General features: G+C 30.4%; 1 long non-coding RNA gene across 2 annotated transcripts; it reads right to left on the bottom strand.

The window, feature by feature from the left end:
• Positions 1–1920: 1920 nt before the first annotated feature.
• On the bottom strand, positions 1921–7282 carry LOC124889014. Of its 2 annotated transcripts, none has more exons than XR_007047633.1 (4): positions 7153–7282; positions 5544–5631; positions 2754–3244; positions 1921–2238 (listed from the first exon to the last, which is right to left on the bottom strand). It is a non-coding gene; the product is annotated as an uncharacterized LOC124889014 (long non-coding RNA). The 2 variants fall into 2 exon arrangements; XR_007047634.1 differs by having other exon boundaries at positions 2754–3236.
• Between the last annotated feature and the right edge of the window lie 803 nt (positions 7283–8085).

Below are 8085 nucleotides of genomic sequence, written 5' to 3'. Positions count from 1 at the left end.
AGAGTTGGTGACATTGTTGAACAGCGTGTGGAATCCAAAGGTCACTGGAACTTTCTAGATTCAATTGGAAGTTTCGATTAGGAAGCTTACCATGTTCCCCCTTTTTTTATGTATTTATTTTCTTTTTGGATTTGGTTCGGGTATGATTTCGGCAAAAATCAGCTTTTAAATACCCTTTTTTGATAAAATGGGCCTCCTAACCTTTTCAGCTTAAAAAAATTAATCTGAATGAACAAGTGTAGAAAAATATTAATTCTCTAATTAAATTTGTAAACAATTGGGTATCAATCAGTCTTGACTGAGAGATTGCATCACAAATACTCTTCTCTCGGTGTGGTAAGTCTAAACAAATAATTTAAAGTAAAAACATAAAACAAAAAGAACGTGAAAAGATAGATATGTTATTCTCAAGTATTATATTTTAACTAGTAAGAAACTATTTAAATGCAAACATAAAAGTATGTACGTATATATACATATATATATATACATACATATTCCAAAAAATACATTTAAAAGTGCAACTCAAAAATACCCTTGGCTCGATCAGCTAAGTCCAAATAAATAAATTTAAAAAAAAACAAATAGAAAAGCTCGATATTAATATTCCACAACATCCCCTTTTCATTATTTCAACTTTAGTTAATTCACAAAGCATATATTAGTTTGTGTACTTTTTATTTAAAAAAATTATTTAAAATGTAAAAATACAATTGGGTGAAAATATGTTTGTCTCAGCCTTTAAAATCTGATAGACTATTTTATATAGATATGCATGAGTCCACTTCTCAGACATATGCACAAGTGACTTAACACAGCAAAAATAGTACCTAATCAGCAGCACACAAATATTGAAAGACCAACAATCCAACCATACAAACAACCATAGCTTATTAGAAATGAAAACAACAACAAAATCAAATCAAAATTTCACTCAAAATAAGATGTTTTCATTTAAAAATAGTTGTCATATTTCTATTACATCAAAAGGTACAAAGAACAATAAGAGAAAACTTGGTCTGCTATAACTAAAAATATAAGTTCGACATTTTTGTATGGCACTGGGCACCTCATAAGTCATATCTGCATGTTCATCGTAATCATGTTTCCCTTTCTCATTTGGTGTTCTCACACTACACTACATCTTATACCTAGTGTGCTGCCAAAAATTGTTATACCTCAATGATGCATTAACGTATGACATATGCTTTGAATTTGGCAATTGAACCCTCCTCTATTAAGAGGGATATATAAAATTTCATCAAAAACAGACCACATTCAATTGTGTATAAAAATAAATAGACATATTAAACGAGAATAAAAAGAAAAAAAATACAAAAACTTTAATTTAGAAAACAGATTACGCAAATACTCATTTTTCTGCTTTGGAACTTTATCATCCAACAATCCTTAAACTCGTTTACATGATACCGGTGATTTAGATGATCGTTTTTAAAACAAATAAGGGTCATCAACTCTTAAACCAGTTGTGCAAATTTTTTCTCATGTTTAGCTGATCTATCATTTTTATAGAAACTAGTATTCATACTCGGGCGATTGATATCACGATTGCAATTATTTTAGACATTTTTATATGAAAAAAAATTTTAAAATATGTCACTGACATACTTAACAAAGGTTATGATAATAGAAAAATAATTGCTAATTACTTTACTTCTATTTTTATTTGTTAATTTGTTAACACATGAGAACATAATTTTATATTTAATTCAACTTTATATAATCTTTCAATGCAAGTCCATAGCAAAGCTTACTTTGATTTGAAACTTAATAATTTAATTACAATTCAAAAATTAACCTCACTTTGTTATAACTAGATGGAGTGGTCCGTCCTTTGTTATAACTAGATGGAGTGGTCCGTCCTTGTAAACATGAAATTCGTCATTTTTGTCACTGGGAGGAAAACAGTAAGTAATAATACGTAAATATATCTTACAACCATCATAGATTTTTATTTGTGACCTATTTATACAAAAACTATTAACATGTAGGTTCGTTACATCAAGTTGTGACTGTACATTAATAATGGTGATTGCCAGTTATACCAAAATGAAAAAAGTCTGTTGATGGGCTAATTGTATGACATTGGTGGAGGCAGGCAAAATGAAGTTGTACATGCTACCATGTGGCGACGCCAGTAGAGGTAACCAAAATATAGTTGCACATGCGACACCATTTAAGCAAACTTGGCTGCATTCAACTTTGGGCACTCGTCATCTGTAGAGATAATTTAAGAAGGTGAAGGAAAATATGGTGTTCTACTTTTTATTAAGAAGATGTAGTAAAGGGAAGCAGTAATGAAGGGGTGTAGGATCATTCTATTTACCTGTCGAGATCGAGAGGCTACAAAAGAAGGAGACATTAATTTTGATTGTAGTGAGTACAAAGAAGTAATAAAGGGGAGCTTGAGTATTATATTTACCGCCTTGTTGAGGTTGGCATGCTATAAATGTCGGAGTTAAAACATAATTCCTTGCAAGTGTAAATAGCGTAAATAAATTTTTCATGAGCAGCAAACTTTGAAGTAGTTGTTGAAATGGCTTGTAATCTATATTTTAGCCAGGCCTATTAGCATCAGTATTACTAAAGAATTGAATTACGAACATGATTTGGTACGAAGACTAAAATATTTGTGGCTTCTTTTCACATGTTATTTAATGCAAGTGTTCTAAGTAAGAGGCTAAAGGGGAAGTAGAATACGATAGTAAACAAAATATTGAAAGTATTGTTACCTTTAATTTTTTTTCATTGGAGTGGGCGGTTTGACTTTCTACTTTTTACCTGTTTCTTCAGGAGCCATTGGTAATGATAATGTTACGAGAACTGGGCTTCTGCTACAGTGAAGGATGCAGCAGCTAGCATACAAGGTGTTTGGTCGAAAAAACTGTAGATCGGCTTTTGTAGTTGGAGTCTAAACAGTTTATGAGCAAACTGTTGATTTGTACGGATAGAAAGTGGTTCTCTCTGAGTGAAAAGGAGAAAAGGTTGCACAGTAGTAGGTGCTTATGTAATGTTGCTCTTTTGTTTACTGGTATAATAGGATTCAATGAAGAGGTGTTTTGTCTGTTTGTAGAACTATGTAGTTATGTACTTGGGCAATAACATTTTCATATATTTGTTCGGCAGTGAGAGACAACATTGTTTCTGCCATCGTTTCTGAGACAGTTGCAATAATTGTATCGCTGGCATCCGTAATGTCAAGATCAAAGTGGCACCTATAATTCTAGAAGCAAATTAAAATATGTAATGTTCGTATCGACAATTTTATCTTTTCAAAAAGTGAACAAACTTATAGTAGTACCGATATTACAAATTTTGTTTTAGTTAAGCATGTGATATTGTATCTTGATCGACTAATAAAATTCACCTGCATACTAAAGAGGTAATGTTCGCTTTGCTCTAGAAAGTTCTTCATTTCAAGAATTTTGAAAATTATACCAAGCAAAGAAATAAACAATACTATGACTAATACATGTATTCCTTTTTTTCTATTATATCCCACGAAATGATCCTTCAACTTTACTTCTTTTGTTGGGTATCCTTTATTTCATCGGCGTACTGAGAAGGAGTTAGTTTTATGGATGGGCTGATCAAAAGAGGAAAACATATAGAAAATGAAGTAAACTTTTTTTTGGAGAAGAAGGTAGTCTCTGCTCACTATTCTCGTATTTTTCTTGGTTTCTTTTTGAGTGCGATGTTGTATATTTTGGTTCTTTGTAGGTAGGAGCTTGGTAGATAACCAGGAGACATAAAGTTGATTCCAAATGCTAAGAGTGTTACAAAAATAAGACTCCAAGGAGGTAATATAAAGTGGCATGCATCGCGGTTCGATATTGAGAATTACTGTGGAAAATTAGGATTAAAGAATGTAGGAGAATACATATTCTTTTGTGAATCAAAATTTGCAAGAAAAAGAGGTTTTACTCAATGAACGATTTGAAAGTTGGAAGTCATTGCAGTGAAATTTAACCATCAAAAGAACTTGTGTCAGAAATGGTTAGAGTTGCGTACACTCTCTGTTGAATTTGAAGAAATCATTAGGACATATTACAACAATTTTGACGATGAAAATATCTTTTAGCTACTATCTTAAGACGTCTTATGAAAAATGAGAATGTTACACAAATTTCTATATCTAATGTTTTAACAGCACAACTACTTACAGAAAGCTATGGATCACAAAAGACACAAACTCTTCTCATGTTAATCCTTAAATTTGGACTACAGCAACTTTGTAACTAAGAAATCAACTACAGAAAAAACAGAAAGCCATCAAATAACTCGAATAACCTAGAACTTCTAATAAAATCTTAATCCAACATAGCAATAACTACCAAGTTATCATGAGAAACAAACAGAGCTAAATTGTAAGTCCACAAACAAAACCAAGAGTCCTGACTAATGAGCAACAAATGAATAAAGAAGTGAAGAAACACGGGCATACAAACTTATTAGGTTGTGGATTAAAAATTAAGTCGAATCACGAAGCACACACAATTCAAATCATAGAAAGAAAGGCTAAATCTTTCCATATATTCATTTACTCAACCTTAAATAAAATGAACAACAGCCAGTAGTGTATGTTTTCGTATCACTGGGAAAAGAAGGGTCTATTCAGAAAAAAAGGTACAACACATAAAGTTTCATAGAGAAAAAAGTTTTTTCAAGCGCATTTCAATATTAGGCATATTAAGACAGACTTTTATCTGATTTGATTATTTTAGTTAATATCTTTCAGAGAAACAAACCAAAATAGTCGGGTACCATGTATGTAACTTTGATAATTAGGAATTGAAGGTGATCTTAGAAGAACTAATGATGAAAGTATCTCAGATTTTAACAAAACTCCAACATGATGTACCATCTCTAATTTAGTAGATAAAATCTTTAACTTATCAACACTAACTTAATCTAAGACACATTCTTCATTAAATATGTGTTTATTTATTTTCCATCAACACCACCAACCATGTTGTTTCATTCCTTTCCTTCTACTCCATGATTCTAGTCCTGTCATTCTTATTGCATATCTATCTTATTCAAGCAGAATTTTCTCTGAATTAAGCATTACTTCTCAGTTGCCTTACATTTTTACACTTATGGTTATGTGATTCTTCATTAGATGATTATTTGAAGTGAACATTCACCTACATATTATAAAAAAGTAGAAGAATTATTTTTCAGACAATATTTTACAAATCAAGACCATTATGAATGGTTTACACGACTTGCAACACGTCAATAGAACCACTAATTTTTTAGCAAATTCTTATTAATTTCTACAAAAGTAGTGTTAGACTAAGAGAAGAATTTTATCAAAAAATTTCACGCAATGGGGAAAAATTAACTCCTCTTACAAATGATATTAGTGATTATAGTACATTTCAAAGTTTTCAAATGACAAAGATAAAACGATTGTTCACTAAAACTTGAACATACACGCTAGAAGTGAAGAGAATCATAACTCAGCATTTTAAATTGAGAAAAGTAAAGAAAAATTGTCTTAACACTGGCATGGGTACCTTAAAATGAACATTATATGGAAGTAATAACCCGCATCAGAGTGGAGTGCCTCTGCATTACAAGAATCCACCAAAATATTGGTAACCCCTGTCATTTAGAATGACATGTAACCCAGTATAACACAATGTTAGAATAACATATATAAAATTCAGGATTCAATTTGGTAACATTGCATGCAGTAGAGACTTCTAACAAATAAAAATACAGTAAGCCCATTAGTTACCAACAAACAGAATATGCACTAACTGATAAAGCCTTAAATGTAACATCTCCATTACACTATAAATTGATCTATAACATAGCTCTACTATCTTCATTCATCTTAACACAAGATATTATCTAAGAATGACTACTTATAAATTGAAAAAATTGTTACACCTGATAAGCCAATCTTGTATATAACATCAATATATTTCTAAAGATGCTAAAACTCTTCGTAGCCAAATCAGCAACTCAACAACAACTAATAAAATATGAACAATGATAGCATACCCTGTATTAATCCTATAAGTGAGGTCTGAGGAGGGTAAAATGTATGTAGATCTTAACACTACCTCGAAAAGGTAGAGAAGTTGTTTCAAGAAAAATCTAGGAAAATCTTTTCTGACACTCTTTTTCAATATTGATGAAAATCTCGCTATTTATGCAATCATTTATTTTTTATTTAAAAAATATCAAATCAATCTTGCAGAGTAAAGTTCAAATTATTTTATACTCCAACGTCCACAAAATTTGAAGATCGCCGATTTTTTTGAACATTAAGTGAACACATGGCTTCGACCAAGAGGTCTATTGAAGATTACTAGGGGTAATCAAAACTATGTTTTATGTTGATCAACCATGATATTTTTGTTAATATTATGTTCTTTAAACAATAAAAAGGCAAAGGAATAAAATCAGAAAATGATAGAGGCAGAGCAGAAATTATCAAGTCAATTTTCAATACCAATTGTTAAAAAGAAAAGAAAAGGGTTGTAAAATATAAAAGCAACCACACTACTAAATAATAACAATAATAAGTTAAAGAACTTCAAAATTATAGGATAATCAAGAAAACAAATAGAAAATTTTGAAAACAAGGTTCTAACATCTTAACAATCAAATGCGCCGCTAAAAAATAGTTATTATCTAAATGTCAGTTGGAGTTATGATTTGTGACTTATGAGTAAAAATATGAAGTAAATGACAAACAATTTAAAAAAGAAGCAAACTTTACCAACTACAATCTCCTAATTTGAATCCTTGATATGAAGTAAGAAATGGAGAAGAGTGAAATTCAAATCAATTAAGATGAAGTTTAAAGAGAATATCAAATTTGCAACCAAAAGAAACAAAACTTTTTCAAAAAAAATTATTAAATCAGAGTGCAAATTAAAATTTCATAACAAATAGAAGAAAAAATAAGACAATTGACCCTAATTTTTCCTTGTGAACCATAAATGCCAAAAAATGTAGGCATGTTCATGAGAAAATAGTCTTTGAAAGGGATTAGAGATTAAACTTATAAATTGCGAGGGTACAATAGAATATATTTAGGATAGACAACAGATTCAAGTAAACATCATACATAAATTATTCAAGAAAGGGGGGAGGGAGGATTATGTTTACCTGTTGGTGAGAACAATTCACCCTTTTGGATCTTATTTTTGTACAACTCCACATTGAATTCATTGCCATTGAAGTATATATTAAAAAGTCAAAAGAATAAAAAAAATATGAATCTGAAGAAAAAATTTTTATTTATATGGCAGATTGCCCTGTCAAGTGTATAAAACTTATGGTTATAATAGAAAATACAATAAGAAAGTTGTAAGTTGTTGCAAAAACAAAAGGCGAAGTTTAGGGAAAGTGTAATTTGAAGTCAGGACATTTAAATCAAAAACTAAATTGGCAGTTTTGATTATGCATTTTCATGTGTTTGATATATTTTTATTTTTTTCAAATTAAAATTTTGTGGTGCTTAAACTTAATTTTTAATTGTATAATATTTGATTAAAAGTTTTTATAAAGTAATTACTATTTAGAAACTTCAAATATTAATTAACTAATTGTCAAAATTTGAATTTTCTAAGGAAATTTATAAATTAAAAATAAAAAATAGGTAACTAATAACTAACCTAACTACTTGTTGTCCTGAACTGCCACATGTTATTTTATTTTACTGCCGCATGTCTTAATATGGTGGTTTTGTCCTCTCTTATTAATAATATGTCACGATCCAACTTTTCAGGTCATGATAGCGCCTACCATAACCCACCAGTAGGAAAGTCAACCTGTAGTCTGGAACGGCTAGTAACAAACTACTCAATAACATAAGAAAAAATACGGAATATATAAGATAAAAATCAATACAAAGATGAATCCCAAAACCTGGTGGTATAGGTACAAGAGCTTCTACACATAATAAGAGTACAAAAGTGATATATCAAGGAAAAATACACTGATTCAACTTACCTCTGAATACAACTTAGAGGCTAGTCTAATACATAGAAGAGAGAGAAGTAATACTCCGAACATCAGGAGCTCACTCTAAGGCTCCGA

The sequence above is a fragment of the Capsicum annuum genome, chromosome 11 (assembly GCF_002878395.1).
Source record: "Capsicum annuum cultivar UCD-10X-F1 chromosome 11, UCD10Xv1.1, whole genome shotgun sequence".
Taxonomy (NCBI): Eukaryota; Viridiplantae; Streptophyta; class Magnoliopsida; order Solanales; family Solanaceae; genus Capsicum; species Capsicum annuum.
The sequence above is the reverse complement of the archived record's forward strand: the minus strand, read 5'-3'. Positions and strand labels throughout refer to the sequence as shown.